We start from the raw sequence: 20,180 nt of genomic DNA, 5'->3' as shown, positions 1-20,180 counted from the left end.
CAGGATAAACACAAAGAGAAACACGCAGAGACACATATTAAACTATCAAAAATTAAATACAACAGGCTTCCCTGGTGGCTCAGTGGTTAAGAAGCCACCTGCCAACGCAGGGGACACGGGTTCAAGCCCTGGTCTGGGAAGATACCACATGATATGAAGCAACTAAGCCCATACGCCACAATTACCGAGCCTACGCTCTAGAGCCCACGGGCCACAACTACTGAAGCCCGCATGCTTAGAGCCCGAGCTCGGCAACAAAAGAGGCCACTGTAATGAGAAGGCCGCGCACTGCAACGAAGAGTAGCCCCTGCTCACCACAACTAGAGAAAGCCCACGTGCAGCAACGAAGACCCAACGCAGCCAATAATAAATAAATAAGATAAATTTATTTAAAAAATTAAATACAAAGAAAAAATATTAAAAGCAGCAAGGGAAAAGCAACAAATAACATACAAGGGAATCCCCATAAGGTTAACGGCTGATTTTTTAGCAGAAACTCTGCAAGCCAGAAGGGAGTGGCAGGACGTATTTAAAGTGATGAAAGGGAAAAAGCTACAACCAAGATTACTCTACCCAGCAAGAATCTCATTCAGATTTGATGGAGAAATTAAAACCTTTACAGATAAGCAAAAGTTAAGAGAATTCAACACCACCAAACCAGCTTTACAACAAATTCTAAAGGAACTTCTCTAGGCAGGAAACACAAGAGAAGGAAAAGACCTACAATAACAAACCCAAAACAAGTAAGAAAATGGTAATAGGAACATACATATCAATAATTACCTTAAATGTAAATAGATTAAATGCTCCAACCAAAAGACATAGACTGGCTGAATGGATACAAAAACAAGACCCATACATATGCTGTCTACAAGACACCACTTCAGACCTAGGGACGCATACAGACTGAAAGTGAGAGGATGGAAAAAGATTCCACACAAATGGAAATCAAAAGAAAGCTGGAGTAGCAATTCTCGTATCTGACAAAATAGACTTTAAAATAAAGACTATTACAAGAGACAAAGAAGGACACTACATAATGATCAAGGGATCAATCCAACAAGAAGATATAACAATTGTAAATATTTATGCACCCAACATAGGAGCACCTCAACACATAAGGCAAATGCTAATAACAGCCATAAAAGGGGAAATGGACAGTGGCAAAATAATAGTAGGGGACTTTAAGTGGGGACACCCCACTTTCACCAATGGACAGATCATCCAGAATGAAAATAAATAAGGAAACACAGCTTAAAAGACACATTAAACAAGATGGACTTAATTGATATTTATAGCACATTCCGTCCAAAAACAACAGAATACACTTTCTTCTCAAATGCTCATGGAACATTCTCCAGGATAGACCATATCTTGGGTCACAAATCAAGCCTTGGTAAATTTAAGAAAATTGAAATCGTATCAAGTATCTCTTCTGACCACAATGCTATGAGATTAGATATCAAATACAGGAAAAAACTGTAAAAAATACAAACACATGGAGGCTAAAGAATACACTACTTAATAACCAAGAGATCACTGAAGAAATCAAAGAGGAAATCAAAAAATACCTAGAAACAAATAACAATGAAAACACGACGACCCAAAACCTATGGGATGCAGCAAAAGCAGTTCTAAGAGGGACGTTTATAGCAATACAATCCCACCTCAAGAAACAAGAAGAGCCTCAAATAAACAACCTAACCTTACACCTAAAGCAATTAGAGAAAGAACAACAACAACAACCAAAGTTAGCAGAAGGAAAGAAATCATAAAGATCAGATCAGAAATAAAAGGAAACAACAGCAAAGATCAATGAAACTAAAACCTGGTTCTTTGAGAAGATAAACAAAATTGATAAACCATTAGCCAGACTCATCAAGAAAGAAAGGAAGACTCAAATCAACAGAATTAGAAATGAAAAAGGAGAAGTAACAACGGACACTGCAGAAATACAAAGGATCCTGAGAGGTTACTACAAGCAACTCTATGCCAATAAAATGGACAACCTGGAAGAAATGGACAAATTCATAGAAAAGCACAACCTTCCGACACTGAAACAGGAAGAAATAGAAAATATAAGTAGACCAATCACAAGGACCGAAATTGAAACTGTGATTAAAAATCTTCCAACAAACAAAAGCCCAGGACCAGATGGCTTCACAGGCAAATTCTATCAAACATTTAGAGAAGAGCTAACACTTATCCTTCTCAAACTCTTCCAAAATATAGCAGAGGGAGGAACACTCCCAAACTCATTCTATGAGGCCACCATCACCCTGATACCACAACCAAAGATGTCACAAAAAAAGAAAACTACAGGCCAATATCTCTGATGAACATAGATGCAAAAATCCTCAACAAAATACTAGCAAACAGAATCCAACAGCACATTAAAAGGATCATACAGGGACTTCCCTGGTGGCTCAATGGTTAGGAATCTGCCTGCCAATGCAGGGGACTCAGGTTCAATCCCTGGCTCGGGAGGATCCCACATGCCATGGAGCAACTGGCCCGTGTGCCACAACACCTGGGCTTGTGCTCTGAAGCCCACGAGCCACAAGTGCTGAGCCCGTGTGCCACGGCTGCTGAGGCCCGCGCACCTGGAGCTCATGCTCTGCAACAGGAAAAGCCACTGTAGTGAGAGGCACGTGCACTGCAACAAAGAGTAGCCCCCACTCGCAGCAACTAGAGAGAGTCTGTGCACAGCAACAAAGACCCGACGCAGACAAAAATAAATAAATATAAATAAATAAATTTTAAAAAAACTTAAAAAAAAAAGATCATACACCATGATCAAGTGGGGTTTATCCCAGGAATGCAAGGATTCTTCAATATACGCAAATCAATCAATGTGATACACCATATTAACAAACTGAAGGAGAAAAACCACATGATCATCTCAATAGATGCAGAAAAAGCTTTTGACAAAATTCAACACCCATTTATGACAAAAACCCTCCAGAAAGTAGGCACAGAGGGAACCTACCTCAACATAATAAACGCCATATATGACAAACCCACAGCCAACATCGTTCTCAATGGTGAAAAACTGAAATCATTTCCACTAAGATCAGGAACAAGACAAGGTTGCCTACTCTCACCACTATTATTCAACATAGTTTTGGAAATTTTACCACAGCAATCAGAGAAGAAAAAGAAATAAAAGGAATCCAAATCAGAAAAGAAGAAGTAAAGCTGTCACTGTTTGCAGATGACATGATACTATACATAGAGAATCCTAAAGACTCTATCAAAAACTTCTAGAGCTAATTAATGAATTTAGTAAAGTAGCAGCATACAAAATTAATGCACAGAAATCGCTTGCATTCCTATACACTAATGATGAAAAATCTGAAAGAGAAATTAAGGAAACACTCCTATTTACCATTAAAACAAAAAGAATAAAATACCTAGGAATAAACCTACCTAAGGAGACAAAAGACCTGTATGAAAAAAACTATAAGACACTGATGAAAGAAATTAAAGATGATACAAACAGATGGAGAGATATACCATGTTCTTGGACTGGAAGAATCAACATTTTGAAAATGACTATACTGCCCAAAGCAATCTACAGATTCAATGCAATCCCTATCAAACCACCAATGGCATTTTTCACAGAACTAGAACAAAAAATTGCACAATTTGTATGGAAACACAAAAGACCCTGAAGAGCCAAAGCGATCTTGAGAAAGAAAAACAGAGCTGGAGGAAGCAGGCTCCCTGACTTCAGACTATACTACAAAGCTACAGTAATCAAGACAATATGGTACTGGAACAAAAACAGAAATATAGATCAATGGAACAGGACAGAAAGCCCAGAGATAAACCCATGCACATATGGTCACCTTATCTTTGATAGAGAAGGCAAGAGTATACAATGGAGAAAAGACAGCCTCTTCAATAAGTGGTGCTGGGAAAACTGGACAGCTACATGTAAAAGAATGAAATTAGAACACTTCCTAACACCACACACAAAAAGAAACTCAAAACAGATTAAAGACCTAAATGTAAGGCCAGACACTATAAAACTCTTAGAAGAAAACATAGGCAGAACACTCTATGACATAAATCACAGCAAGGTCCTTTTTGACCCACCTCCTAGAGAAATGGAAATAAAAACAAACAAACAAAAAAACAAATGGGACCTAATGAAACTTAAAAGCTTTTGCAAAGCAAAGGAAACCATAAAAGAGATGAAAAGACAACCCTCAGAATGGGAGAAAATATTTGCAAATGAAGCAACTGACAAAGGATTAATCCAAAATATACAAGCAGCTCATGCAGCTCAATATCAAAAAAACAAACAACCCAATCCAAAAATGGGCAGAAGACCTAAACAGACATTTCTCCAAAGAAGACATACAGATAGATGGCCAACCAACACAAAAAGATGCTCAATATCACTAATTATTACAGAAATGCAAATCAAAAGTACAATGAGGTATCACCTCACACCAGTCAGAATGGCCATCATCAAAAAACCTACAAACAATAAATGCTGGAGAGGGTGTGGAGAAAAGGGAACACTCTTGCACTGTTGGTGGGGATGTAAATTGATACAGCCACTACGGAGAACAGTATGGAGGTTCCTCAAAAATCTAAAATAGAACTACCATATGACCCAGCAATCCCACTACTGGGCATATACCCTGAGAAAACCATAATTCAAAAAGAGTCATGTACCACAATGTTCACTGCAGCTCTATTTACAATAGCCAGGACGTGGAAGCAACCTAAGTGTCCACTGACAGATGAATGGATAAAGAAGATGTGGCACATATATACAATGGACTATTACTCAGCCATAAAAAGAAACAAAATTGAGTTATTTGTAGTGAGGTGGATGAACCTAGAGTCTGTCGTACAGAGTGAAGTAAGTCAGAAAGAGAAAAAGAAATACTGTTGCTAACACATATTTATGGAATCTCAAAAAAAAAAATTTGTTCTGACGAACCTAGGGACAGGACAGGAACAAAGACACAGACATAGAGAATGGACTTGAGGACACAGGGAGGGGGAAGGGTAAGCTGGGACAAGTGAGAGAGTAGCAATGACATATATACACTACCAAACGTAAAATAGATAGCTAGTGGGAAGCAGCTGCATCACACAGGGAGATCAGCTCAGTGCTTTGTGACCACCTAGAGGGCCCACCCCTCTAGGTGGGTGCGATAGGAAGGGTGGGAGGGAGATGCAAGATGGAGGGGATATGGGGATATATGCATACATATAGCTGATTGTTACACAGCAGAAACTAACACACACTGTAAAGCAATTATACTCCAATATAGATGTTAAAAACAAACAAACAAACAAAGCAACCAACCCCCCAAAAACCAAAGAAAGGTAGACAGGATGAATAAACAGAACTAGTGCTCTAGACTGATTTGTTTAATGAATTCAGATGCCCGCAGCTTGGGTAAGAAACTGGTAATTAGATCAACTAGGGATCTGGATTAGCTCTTCGAATAACCACAACAGGTTATAAAAAAAACTTTGCTTGGTTCATTTGGCTTTTCTAAATCAATGACTTAAATGTTTGGGGTATATTGTACTTTAATCTCCTAATTGGGTAAGTTAAGCTGAAACAGTTGATTTTAAGGCTTAATACCCCTAGCCCTCCCTCTAAGTTCTGTAAACTCAGTATGGGCTTTAAGGGATAGAACTGTGGAGAAAGAATAATAGATTAGCAGAAGTATTTAGCTATAGAAGCTCTGTGATTTTATTTATTTATTTTTAGTATTTATTTATTATTTTATTTATTTATTTTCTCCTTTATTTTTTTTTTGGCTGTGTCAGGTCTTAGTTGCGGCACATGGGCTTCTCCCTAGTTTTGGCTTGAGGGTTTTCTCTCTCTAGTTGTGGTACGCAGGCTCCAGGGTGCATGGGATCTGTAGTTTGAGGCACTTGGGCTGTCTAGTTGAGGCACGCAGGCTCAGTAGTTGCGGCACACAGGCTTAGATGCCCCATGGTATGTGGGATTTTAGTTCCCTGACCAGGGATTGAACCCACATCACCTGCATTGGAAGGTGGATTCTTTACCACTGGACCACCAGGGAAGTCCCTAGAAGCTCTGTGATTTTAGATGTGTCACTTCTCTAGACCCCCAAGGACAGGCTTTGGACTATAACAGGGATTTCACCACCTAGGATCCATGACAGACTTAGGAGTGAGATTGTCCTGAAACTGAATACAAACTTCTGTGTGCAAGTATATTTTCTTTAGAAGAGAATCCACAGCTGTCATCATAATCTCAAGAAGATCCATAAGTAAGTCAGAAAGAGAGATATAGCATGATATTGCTTATATGCGGAATCTAAAAAAAAGACACAAAACAGAGATACAAAACAGATACAGACTCACAGACTTAGAGAACAAATTTATGGTTACCAGGGGGGATAGGGAGAGGGATAGTTAGGGAGTTTGGGATTGACATGTACACACTGCTATATTTAAAATGGGTAACCAGGGACTTCCCTGGTGGTGCAGTGGTTAAGAATCCGCCTGTCAATGCAGGGGACACAGGTTTGAGCCCTGGTCCAGGAAGATCCCACATGTCACAGAGCAACTAAGCCTGTGCGCCACAACTACTGAGCCTGTGCTCTAGAGCCCGCAAGCCACAACTACTGAAACCCGTGTGCTACAACTACCGAAGCCCGGACACCTAGAGCCCATGCTCTGCAACAAGAGAAACCACCGCAATAAGAAGCCTGCACACCACAAGGAAGAGTAGCCCCCGCTCACCGCAACTAGAGAAAGCCCACCTGCAGCAACAAAGACCCATCCCAGCCATAAATAAATACGTAAATAAATAAGTAAAAATAAAAATTAAAAAATGGATAACTAACAAGGACCTCTTGTGTAGCACAGGGAACTCTATGTAACAACATAAATGGGAAAAGACTTTGAAAAAGCATAGATACATGTATATGTATAACTGAATCACTTTGCTGTACACCTGAACATTGTTAATGTTAATGTTAATGAACACTGTTAATGTTACTAACATTGTTAATCAACTATACTCCAATATAAAATAAAAAGTTAAAAAAAAAAGAACACTGGACAGCCTTCAAGACAATACTATGGCAGTCTTCAGAATAATAATCAAAGCCAACAATGCACTGAAGTACAGTTGACCCTTGAACAACATGGGTTTGAACTGCATGGGCCCACTTATATTTGGATTTTTTAAAATAAATGCACACTATGGTTTAAAAAAAAAAAGAAACACGGGTCTAAGATGGTCAAGATTCTTTCCAGCTTTCTGAGTCTATAAAAGCTGAGATGTGGAACACAAAAATAGAGTATTTGTTGAATTCCACACCTTTTAATGCAGGTAATTTTTGCATTATGATTATGGTTTCCTACTACTTCATCTTAATCATTCTCTGCTGGTCAAAGTCACAACAAACAGGTTTCAGAATATACTGCTGAAAAGCCTGAGTCTCAATGTTCTCAATTAATTCAACCATCACATTCACTTAAGAGGATGATTTTTACAAAGAGTGTAAGTCTGGAACTACGAGTTCCCCAAAGGCGAACAGGCTGAGTTAATGAGTCTGGCAGGAGAAATTAAAGGATTCACAAAACTAACTTGGAAGTTGTCCCAGTTTCTGAAACAGAAATCTTGGGAATTAGACTGTGTCTAAAATATGAAACATTCTATAGTCACATCCATTGAAGTTGAACTACCCACCAGATCACACCTGATACTAAATTAAGTGGCAATAGACTCTGTTTATTAATCACTAAGAGAAAACAAACAAAACAAAACAAAACAAAAACATCAGTAGCATTGGTGCTTTCACAGCCTTGCAAAAATCTGAAGGCTGGGCAACAGCCTGATGCCTCCTTCTGATTAGAAACATTCTGCTACAGTAGTAAGTAAATTCTTCTCCTGGGAGTTTATACATTAAGAACCCCGTAAACTTCCAATCATATGAGCAATTCATTTATTAACTTGGCCCAAACCACTTCACTCTTGCCCACCAAAAAAAGCACACTGAAAATAATATAGTTGGTAATGATTAGATAAACTCAGTTGTTTAGTCTGGGTAAACTTTCCCTCAGCAAGGGAAAGTAAACTGAATATTAACCCTCAGTCAGATTCATAACTAAGTTCCCTTAGCGCCTTATTCTGGCTTAGTCAGAATTAATTTTTAAATTTATTTATTTATTTATTTATTTTTGGCTGCATTGGGTCTTCATTGCTGCGTGCGGGCTTTCTCTAGTTGCGGCGAGCGGGGGCTACTCTTCATTCTGGTGCAGAGGCTTCTCATTGCGGTGGCTTCTCTTGTTGCGGAGCATGGGCTCTAGGTGCGCAGGCTTCAGTAGCTGTGGCTCGTGGGCTCTAGAGCATAGGCTCAGTAGTTGTGGTGCACAGGGGCTTAGTTGCTCTGCAGCATGTGGGATCTTCCCAGACCAGGCCTTGAACCCATGTCCCCTACATTGGCAGGAGGATTCTTAACCACTGCACCACCAGGGAAGTCCCCCAGAATTAATTTTTATTTGTACCCAGGATAGCTGCTAAGTATTGTTTTTCCAAAAGAACAGTGATAAACATAAGCTTCATGCCCTCCAACTGTGCTCTGATTCACTAAAGAGTTTTGCTTTTGTATGATTCTTTAACATTCATCCATCTTTTCAGAAAGGATTTACGTACAGGTTCAGTGCTAGATAAAAAGAAAAGGTATGAAACAGAGTTACAGATGCTGGCTCTCAAGTAAATTACTGTGGTAGAGGAGGTAAAACATGAGTCTATACCTAATGATCACACAAAGTTGAATGTGGAGTTGAAGGAGCTGATATCTTAAAGAACGAAAGAAGTACCACCACCCCTCATGAGTTAGGATAGAATGAGAGAGAGTCTAATGCAGGAGGGAACAATTGAGTTCAGCCTTAAAAGGAGGTTGTGATTTGGTGATGTAATACTGTGTCTAGGTTGAGGCAGATGAGAGGGGCTGTGAACAGTAGGTGTGGAGGAGTTTGAAAGGTATATTCTGTACAGAGGGCAGAGACCTGAGCGAGAAAGTGAGGAACTCTGTGGTGACCATTCTTAGGCTTACATATTTGGCATCTCCTAATACACGGTGAGATAACTACAAAATTTTAATAAAATCCCAACATTGGTCCAATAGTGGTTTGCCATCGTCCATATTAATATGTTATGGTAAACTCAGTGCAGAGAGTGATGCTTCAATTTACTGTTATTTACCTCTGTGCTCCCCCAATGGGTGGTGGGGTTAACAACAGGTAAATAATGCATAATTACTTTTTAATAATCTTTAAATATTTATTAACTTTGAAGAAGGAATAAGAACAGCTACTTTAGAAACTGGAGAGACACTCAAGCACTGATCTATTCATAGAGTTTTTACACAGCTCAAGAAGTGTACATCATAGGGGCAAAAAATAGTACAGAAGACCTATATACTATATACAGAAAGATTCAGAAAAATCCATTTCTAGAAAGCAGATCATATGGACTCACAGACCTCAATGAATCTAGGAGAATCAAAGGGAAGCAACATAAAGCCTTCTGCTGGGGCATCAAGGTAGGAACCAGTCCATGTATTCTAAGAAAAGCTTTTTCCTCTTGATCTAAATGTTTGCTTCCAGCTGGGTTCAGAGAAAGGTCCTGATCATTTGAACTGGTTGTTAGTCAAAGTCCCTTTCATGTTTGCTTTCTTGGCTTCTAGTTCAGCTAGCTCTTGCAACTGCCTGTTGCTCAGGACTTTGCGTTCCAACTGTTTTTCAATCACTTTGGCATTCTGTGCACACAAGTCAGCAACTTCCCTAGCCTCAGTCTTCTCTTCCTCTTCATCATTAGCAGACACAGTGACAGAGCTGAACGTGCCCATGTCTTTAGTCCATTTGGTCATTATCACCTTCTTAGGAGGCTCTTGTTTCTGGGTGTATGTATTTCATTTTCCCAAAACCCTGGCCAAACTGGACTACTGCTCCATCCACAATGGAGGTCATGGGAGCATTCTTCAGCGGGGACTGGCCGAAGAGTGGCAGTCTACCCTTCGTACACTTCTTCCTGTGCTGTCCTTCCACACCTTCAGGCCTCCAAAGATACACAGTATCTTCAACTTGTGTTACAAAATTTGTGACTGTGTTTGGCAGCATCAATTACATAGACCAATCCTGGCGACTCTTGGGTAATTTCTCTGACAGTCCAGTACCAGGATCATCTGGCAACACGAAGAGTAACAGACATCAAGGGGCTTCTCACCATCATCATATTCCTCCCCAGGTCGGAGGTGTTGGAGCAGACTACTGACCAGGGCACTACTTTAGGTGTAGTTCAGAGAAACAGCCCAAAAACTCAACACCAAGAATGTTACTCAACGTTACTGCTACAGGAACATGATACAATTTAAAGGGATAAAAGATAAATAGGCAAGACCCCCCACACACAAATTAGGGCCCATTTAACCCTGGTTCTTGGACAGTCAGGGGACTATGATGAGGTCAAGACTTACTTGTCTTGTACCTTTAAAATGAAAAATATCCTCAATGGCCTTTAATTACAATTATATATATATATATCCATATCTGTATCTATATTATAGTGGGAATTAGCAAACGGTTCTGCTCTGGTTCAGGTAACACAGTTACTCATAGATAAAAAATACTGGCAAGACTTGCAGCTTTGTCAAGTACTAATTCATTCATCTTCAATGAGGCTTTAGCTCTATTTTAAAAATATGAAAGCACAATAACCTGGCTAATTACTGGACTCAACAGCTCACACACCAAGACTGAGCAACTCTTGACTCATTGACAGAATGATCCAAATATCCATGAAGATGCTATGCCCCAAAATTCACTTTGAGAAGTCAAATTACATCTTATTTTTGCCTAAGAAAACTCTAAAACTACTTCAAATGACCAAATGGAAACACTCAAAATTAATAAAATTTATCATCTTCTGTGCCCAGAGCAGGGAATGACAAATAAGGATATAGTAATCTAGTTAGTGAACAAAAACTGCATCATTACATTATGGCCCAAAGGATACACATTGGATTATCATTTTACAAATCTCAAAGTTTATTAAAAATGTAAATTACAGGGCTTCCCGGTGGCGCAGTGGTTGAGAGTTCACCTGCCGATGCAGGGGACACGGGTTCGTGCCCCGGTCCGGGAAGATCCCACATGCCGCGGAGCAGCTGGGCCCGTGAGCCATGGCTGCTGAGCCTGTGCGTCCGGAGCCTGTGCTCCGCAACGGGAGAGGTCACAACAGTGAGAGGCCCGCGTACCGCAAAAAAAAGAAAAAAAAAAAAAAAAAGTACATTACAAAACCAAGTAATTTTCTGTACTATAAGAAATGTTGTGAAGTTTTTCCCCATCCCCCCCCATTTTTCTATTATGAATCAGAAATAAAGGTAGCTATAAACTGTAGGAGACAGGTCATCCTCAAAAGAATGTTTAGAGAGATTTCTTTCACATACAGAGCTCAGTCAACCTTTTCATCCACCTTCCATTTGGGACTGCCTAATACTGCAGACATGCAGGGAGGGTTCTGTGATGACAAGTGCTGTAAAACCCAGTTATGGCCTCGCAGGGACTCTGCCTCACTTCACCATCGTGAATGAATGAGCTTTTCTGGAACTAAATCATCCTCATGAGAGCCTACTATCGGCAAGGAGAAAAAAGTCACCTCCTACCAACTCTTCTTTTTCTCCCTAGGAGACAACTTAGAAATTCAGAATCCAATTTAGTCCTAATGTGGGGGGACGGGGAAGAAAAAAGAGTCAGGCATTCTATCAAATGCTTGGCCAGATTCCCCTTTAAGCTTCAAGGGAAAGAACCTTGGACAGGTCTATCAATGTGGCTTCCAGCCATGACAGGCACACAGATGTAAAGAGATAAAAGACCTTGTTTTTCATTGCCCAGTTTCCTGGATAAAGTCAGTGTGGGTGCTCATGTTACAAAAGTGGCTCCTAGAGCATTATCATTCACTCTAAAGTGCCTAACATTTATAAACTATTTTGCAGACAATTCATCAAAAGGACATATTTCCTCTGAACTGTGAGCCTGCAATGACTACTACTACTATGCCAACACTACAAAAATACAGCACCAAAATTCTTCTGAAAGAGCTACTCACAGTATTTTTCATACCTCATAAAAACAGACACCCTATAGTAGATCCCCTCATCTCATCGTGTTTGAGAGGAAACATGGTAGAAAGAATTCTGGATTAGGAGCCAAAAACCTTAAGTTCTGATTCCAGTTCCACTGTATATTCATTGCATAACAAGCCTTGATCAAGTCACATAATTCTTCAGGCTTCAAATTTCATGTCTACAAAACAGATAAATCCTGCTTTACGTACTTCACAGGGCTGTTGTGAGTAGAATTATTTAAAAGGCCTTTGAAAATTATACAGGGCCTTGCAAATATAAGATAATACTGGGGGCTTCCCTGGTGGCGCAGTGGTTGAGAGTCCGCCTGCCGATGCAGGGGACACGGGTTCGTGCCCCGGTCCAGGAAGATCCCACATGCTGCAGAGCGGCTGGGCCCGTGAGCCATGGCTGCTGAGCCTGCGCGTCCGGAGCCTGTGCTCCGCAACGGGAGAGGCCACAACGGTGAGAGGCTCGCTTACCGCAAAAAAAAAAAAAAAAGATAACACTGGCCCTTCAGTCTCTGCACATAATCTAATCAAATAAACATCGAAAGCAACATTACTGCTTTCTAGCAGTCCACAATTCATGCAGGAGAAGAATAAGAATTCAAAATAAATGACATACATATTTGATTGTATTTGTATATACTATCTCTGAAAGGACACATAAAAATATTTACTTTCACTATATACCCTTCTGCACTTTCTGAATTTTGTACCACATGCAAAAAAGAAGAAAAAAAAAGAAAAACCAAAGATAATTCCACTTTAAGACATAAACATAGACACCTTCGAAAATATCTGGTATACATCTTCATGGTTGGGGCACCGAGGAAATTTAATGATATACCCTCCTCAGTCCGTATTTTTCTCTTTTTTTTCTCTTCCACTGTCTATTCCAAATAGGGTAGTGGTGGGGAGGAAATATGGAATATCAACATCCTCTGGGACATGGCAAGTGGAAATCTGGCCCTTTTAAGAGCCCTACAGGGGACTTCCCTGGTGGCGCAGTGCTTAAGAATCTGCCTGCCAAGGCAGGGGACATGGGTTCGAGCCCTGGTCCGGGAAGATCCCACGTGCCACGGAGCAACTAAGCCCATGTGCCACAACTACTGAGCCTGCGCTCTAGAGCCAGCAAGCCACAACTACTGAAGCCCACGTGCCCTAGAGCCCACACGCCGCAACTACTGAGACTGCGTGCTGCAACTACTGAAGCCTGCACGCCTAGAGCCCACGCTCCACAATAAGAGAAGCCACCGCAATGAGAAGCCTGCGCGCCACAACGAAGAGTAGCCCCTGCTTGCCACAACTAGAGAAAGGCTGCGCACAGCAACGAAGAGCCAGCACAGACAAAAATTAAATAAATAAATAAATAAATAAATGAAAGAAGAAATGTGTATTAAAAAAAAAAAAAGAGTCCTACATTGGTAGTTCTACTCTAAGAAAAGCACATTAACAATTTTATGGCCTAGTTTTCCCAGTGTGGTCAACTGTTACATGGGAGTTTTAAAATGAGAGATGAAAACAAAATTCTCTGAAGAGCATTATAGGAATTATGAGCAGAATGTCATCCTCATACACTGTTGGTGGAATGATAAACTGATGCAACACCTATGGAAACAGTACAGAGATTCTTCAAAAATTTAAAAACAGAACTATCATACGATTCAGCAATTCTACTCCTGGGTATTTACCTGAGGAAAACAAAAACACTAATTTGAAAAGATATATGCACCCCTATGCTCACTGCAGCATTATTTACAATAACAAAGATATGGAAGCAGCCTAAGTGCCCATCAACAGACGAATGGATAAAGAAGATATGGTATACACACATACACACACACATAATGGAATATTACTCAGACATAACAAAGAATGAAATCTTGTCATTTGCAACAACATGGATGAACCTAGAGGGTATTATGCTAAGTGAAATAAATCAGACAGAGAAAGACAAACACTGTATGATATCACTTATATGTGGAATCTAAAAAAAACAACAACACAAATGAACAAACATAACAAAACATAAACAGAGTTACAGATACAGAGAACAAACAGATGTCTGCCAGGGAGGAGGGTAGGGAGAAGTAAAAAATAGGAGAGGGGTATTAAGAGGTACAAAGTTCCAGTTGCAAAATAAATGTCATGGGTATGAAACATACAGTGTGGGGGATATAGTCACTAACCACGTAATATCTCTGTATGGTGACATATGCAACTGGACTTATCATGGTGATCATTTTGGAATGAGGAGAAACAATGAATCACTATGCTGTATAACAGGAGCTAACATAGTGTTGTAGGTCAATTATATTTCAAGAACAAACAAATAAACAAGCAAGCTCATAGAAAAAGACATCAGATTTGTGGTTACCAGAGAAGAAAGGCAGGGGGTGGGGAGGGTGAGAGGAATTGGACAAAGGCAATCAAAAAGTACAAACTTTCAGATATAAAATAAATAAGTACTAGGGATGTAATGTACAACATGATAAATATAATTAACACTGCTATATGTTATACATGAAAGTTGTTGAGAGTAAATCCTAAGATTATCATCACAAGAAAAAAAATTTGTTTTCTATTTATTTAATTTTGTACTTCTAAGAGATGATGGATATTCACTAAACTTTTGTGATAATCACTTCATGATGTATGTAAATCAAATCATTATGCTGTATACCTTAAACTTATACAATGCGGTATGTCAATTATATCTCAATAAAACTAGAAGGGAAAGTAAAGGAACAGAATGTCAATTTTAATATGGTACCTTTTATAGTCTTTATTTGCTATCTCAGATGATTCGGAACAGCTGAATATAGGTACAAATGTGTCAAAACAGTGGCTACTACAGCCAAATGCAAAGTGGGAAAGGAGACTAAAATAGAGACAAAATTTCCAGACATCTGACAATACTATTAATGTTTATACCCAGTAAATCTGGAATGATTCTATCAATGTAGCTCATTGCCTCCAATCCAACTATGTTACTTCTATAATTGTGAAAAGATAAAACCAAAAAATGGATATAAGATTACAGGATGAAAAAAAGTCCTGAAATTAAATATACTTTCTCATGCTCCATACCCAAGTATCTAAAAATACCACATTTCTTCCATACTGACTAGTGGTGAGTGCACTGTTTACTTTTACTGGCCTGATGAGAAGCCAAAATAGGGCTGAATTGCCAGACTGTACAGAACCCTTTCTGTATAACCCATTTCAGATGATTGGTGCTGCTTAAGAGAACAGCTGTGATTCAGGGACTGGCCTTCTATCTGAATTAAGTCTGCAACTACATTGCATAATTCTGAAGGATGTGCAAGTTTTGAAGCAGGAATGAGCAGGAGATAAAAATTCAGTTAGATGAGAGAGATGAAGAACTTAAAAAAATTTTTACTTACTTACTTACTTATTTTGGCTGTACTGTGTCTTAGTTGCGGCATGTGGGATCTTCATTGCAGCGTGAGGGATCTTTAGTTGTGGCATGCGGACTTCTTAGTTGTGGTATGCGGACTCTTAGTTGTGGCATGCATGTGGGATCTAGTTCCCTGACCAGGGATCGAACCCGGGCCCCCTGCATTGGGAGCACGAAGTCTTGACCGCCAGTGAAGTCCCAATGAAGAACATTTGAGTAGGGCTTCCCTGGTGGCACAGTGGTTAAGAATCCGCCTGCCAATGGAAGGGACACGGGTTCAAGCCCTGGTCCAGGAAGATCCCACATGCCGTGGAGCAACTAAGCCGGTGTGCCACAACAACTGAGCCTGCACTCTAGAGCCCGCGAGCCACAACTACTGAGCCTGCATGCCACAACTACTGAAGCCTGCGCGCCTAGAGCCCATGCTCTGCAATGAGAGAAGCCACCGCAGTAAGAAGCCCGCGCACGGCAACGAAGAGTAGCCCCCGCTCGCCACAACTAGAGAAAGCCTGCATGTAGCAACGAAGACCCAATGCAGCAAAAAAAAAGAACAGTTGAGTATGGTAAGTTGGAATGGGGGGAGAAGAGTACCTGATACCTTAACACCAGTGGATGCTTAAATGGACTTGAAAAGTGGTAGAGGGACAGCAAAGAGTTATCACATAAATAGTCTCCTCTCAAAAGGGAGTCACATGGAGAAACTGAAAGGGCAAAAGAAATCACTATTGAACAGGGACTTCCCTGGTGGTCTAGTAGTTAAGAATTCACCTTCCAATGCAGGGGACATGGGTTCAATCCCTGGTCGGGGAACTAAGATCCCACATGCCGTGGGGCAACTAAGCCCGCATGCCACAAATACTGAGCCTGTGTGTTGCAACGAACTGAGATCCTACAAGCCGCTCAGCACAGCCAAAAAAAAAAACACCCTTTAAAGCCACTTGACCTCAGACCTCAAAGCCATTTAAATATCCCATTTTTTACTTCTTCCTGTCAAGGTGGTATTCTCTTTTACTGTAGTAAGTTCTAATAAATTCAGCTTTGCTTTATTAACAGATTGGTGAAATTTGGAGGAGTTCATCAGGTTCTATGCCAATAGATCCTTCAACTTCCAGTTCAAAGGCATTTAGGGCTGAACAGGGAAAAACTTAATTGATATATTTTAAAAACAATCTTCTGGGGTTAACAACATCAGTAATGTACATAAAATCTAGAGAAATCTTCAAAAGTTTTCCATATTTCTTCTTGCTTAGATAATATCATTCTATAGTTAGTAGAACAAAGGTACATTAATTGTATGTTAATAATTACCATTACATCAAACTATAAAGGCTGAAATGATAGAAATTAAACACTTACTTTGGGAAATACTGATAAATTAATATAAACATTAATAAAGATGCAATATTTAATAAGAATTATCCATAATCTCTAAATCACATCTTTGCCTTTTAAAGTGGTAATTTTCTATTATAAAATTGATTTGAAACCAAAGTGCAAAGAACAAAAAACCAGGAGGATCCTTTTGCTGGTAACTTCAGTTGAGCCAATAATCACTATATGACCTGAATATATAATAATTCCCCACACTTCAGTTACAATAGGTAGGAAACTGAATAAAAGGCAAGACATTTTGACTCCAATTGGTTATCTAATATGATTCTATAAAAACAGATAATTACCTTTTTGAGGAAGGAGAAATACTGTTATAGAAATAACTGGGAGAGGCGAAGGGAGATAGGCAGAACAATCACAACTCCTTTTAGAATTATTGTTTTAAAACACTGTAAGTTTGTCAGTGGTTTAAATATGCATTACTTCTCCAGTAAAGAAATATTTACTTCCAATGATGGAAACAAAGGACACTTCCAGGTATTTTGGAGCACTCATTACCGTATAGTCTGTAGAACTGGCTATGCAGCATAGACTTTGGAGAGACATACCTGGGATCAGATCAATTTGGGCTCTTCCAGGTACTAGCTGTGTAACCCTGGACAAATGATTTAACTTTTGTAAGCCTAAATTTCCTTACCTATAAATGAGGATAATAAGAGTATTTATTACACATGTAGCGATAAGTAGAGCAAACCATATAAAGCACCTAGCACAGTGCTCGTTGTACATATACAATAAACATTATCTATAAAAATAAAATTTATTATTATTATAGTATACTTCTAGAAGAGTTAATTTTGTACTGCCCCAACCCCAAAATAAACCAATTTCGAAAATAAGGACAAAAACAGAGGTTTTCTTTTTAAGTCTAAGATACATAGATTCTTACCCGTAGGAAGGCAACTTCAGTTTAAGTAGTTCAATTACATTAGGATAAACTAGAGTAAAGGAATAAATTAATTTAGGAAATTAAGGTAGAAAAATCTTATCCTAATGGAAAGAACAGTCTTTAAATCACTTCACCAAGTTCTCAGCACAAATAAGTGTGTGTGGAATCTGTCTTGCTCTTCACTCTAATCTCTCAATCAAACATCCATATACAAATCCAGATTAGGTATCTGTTTTGAACTTCATTTAGGTTTTTGTTTCTAAGTAAACATCAGAAGTTAAATAGTTTTGATTTTGTTCACTCAACTGTTTTAAGGCTCCAAACAACCTCTGTATTTAAGTCCAACTGTTTAGATGCAAGTATCTTTAAATATGCAAACACACCAAGGCTCTTCAGTCATCTAAAATCGCTTTTCTAAATTTTACTTGGTAAATGTTTCTAGCCCACTGCTGGCAATCAATGCACTTCTCTCATCACATCAAACTCCAGTTGATTCATTTTGTGAAAGTAAATGCTGCTTGTCACCAACTGTCAATTTTAATAAGCAAGACTGATGCCTTTGACAATTCAGTCAATGCCATGCATTTGTCTGGGTTTGTTACTTTATTTTTTTTTTTTATTTTTTTTTTTTTTGCGGTATGCGGGCCTCTCACTGTTGTGGCCTCCCCCGTTGCGGAGCACAGGCTCCGGATGCGCAGGCCCAGCGGCCATGGCTCACGGGCCCAGCCGCTCCGCGGCATATGGGATCCTCCCAGACCGGGGCACGAACCCGTATCCCCTGCATCGGCAGGCGGACTCTCAACCACTGCGCCACCAGGGAGGCCCTGGGTTTGTTACTTTAAATCACCTGACAGCCACCTGTGAACAGATCGTACAAAGCAGTGCAAAAGTGGTCCATGGTTACACTACCATAATTCTTTCAAATACACTCAGACCTTACAACAGTATCTTTAAAATTTTGATCATCACAGTTATTATTCTTCAGAAGAGTACTGGGAAATCTAATGTCTAAAATAGAAGCCTTTGATTTAAGGTCTCTGAATCTTTAGTCTACACCAGAAATACAGAAGATAAGGATCTACGACTGGAGGAAAGTTCACTATTTCAAAGATAATATTTTAAATTCTGACATGTGATACAAATGAAATGCCTCATGGACCACAGAAAGAGAACAGAACAAGTAACATAAGTGAGCCACAGAAAGCACACAAGCATTTTCCCAGCTGAAATCTTACTAAACAATCCACGTCACAGAACTCGACTGCAGAAAGGCTCTCTGCATTAGGGAGGGCATAACTATACCTATTCAGAAGCAGGACTTAATATCTAATAACCCCAAACATATTTTTGTTTCAGTTTCAGAAGAAAGAAAAAAAAAAGACTGGGGAGAGGGGAACAGTAGACAGTCAATTTTGGATTGCTTTCTCTCTTGCTTTTGGTGCCAAGGAATATTTTTAACCTTTTACCTAGACTCTCTATGATCCTTATTTTCACCTCAGTATGCAAGAAGAAAAGATTCAAGCATTTACCTGAGACTTCTCTCTGTAATATGGACTAAATAAAATCCATAAAATGCAACATTCTAAGACTTATTTAAAATACACACTTCAGGGACTTCCCTGGCTGTCCAGTGGTTAAGACTTCACCTTCCAAAGCAGGGAGTGAGGGTTCAGTCCCTGGTTGGGGAGCTAAGATCCCACATGACTTGCAGCCAAAAAACCCAAAACATAAAACAGAAGCAGTATTGTAACAAATTCAATAAAGACTTAAAAAACATTTTTTTTAAAATTAAATACACACTTCAATTGTAAGCTGTACTGTACACACCTTTATGTCTACTCTGAGTCATCTGTCTGGTTAAGAATCTTACAACATTATGAATGTTGGTGGCTAGTTATGCCATTAACATAAAGAATTCAGAAGCATATACATAAGCCAAAATATGTGATTCATGACCGATTTAAAAAGAAAAATTTAGGACATAATTCATACGAGATATCTTAGTATCATCTAATTAAGTAATTTACTAAAAACCTTTAGCCAGAATTTTAATTTTTAAACTTCATCTCAAAATTACCAAATATAGGGCTTCCCTGGTGGCACAGTGGTTGAGAGTCCGCCTGCCGATGCAGGGGACACGGGTTCGTGCCCTGGTCCGGGAAGATCTCACATACCGCGGAGCGGCTGGGCCCGTGAGCCATGGTCGCTGAGCCTGCGCGTCCGGAGCCTGTGCTCCGCAACGGGAGAGGCCACAACAGTAAGAGGCCCGCATACCGCAAAAAAAAAAAAAAAAAAAAAAAAAGGCCATTATTAAAAAGGCTACAAATAAC

General features: G+C 39.5%; 1 protein-coding gene and 1 pseudogene across 3 annotated transcripts in view; both read right to left on the bottom strand.

The window, feature by feature from the left end:
- GLG1 (golgi glycoprotein 1) overlaps positions 1-20,180 on the bottom strand; it is a 147,446-nt gene that overhangs the window by 74,054 nt on the left and 53,212 nt on the right. The window lies entirely within an intron of this gene.
- On the bottom strand, positions 9,610-10,315 carry LOC309795473 (STING ER exit protein-like; annotated as a pseudogene). The gene has a single exon. The product of its transcript is annotated as an STING ER exit protein-like (transcript).

The sequence above is a fragment of the Mesoplodon mirus genome, assembly GCF_964341445.2.
Source record: "Mesoplodon mirus genome assembly, chromosome: 19".
NCBI lineage: Eukaryota > Metazoa > Chordata > Mammalia > Artiodactyla > Ziphiidae > Mesoplodon > Mesoplodon mirus.
The sequence above is the reverse complement of the archived record's forward strand: the minus strand, read 5'-3'. Positions and strand labels throughout refer to the sequence as shown.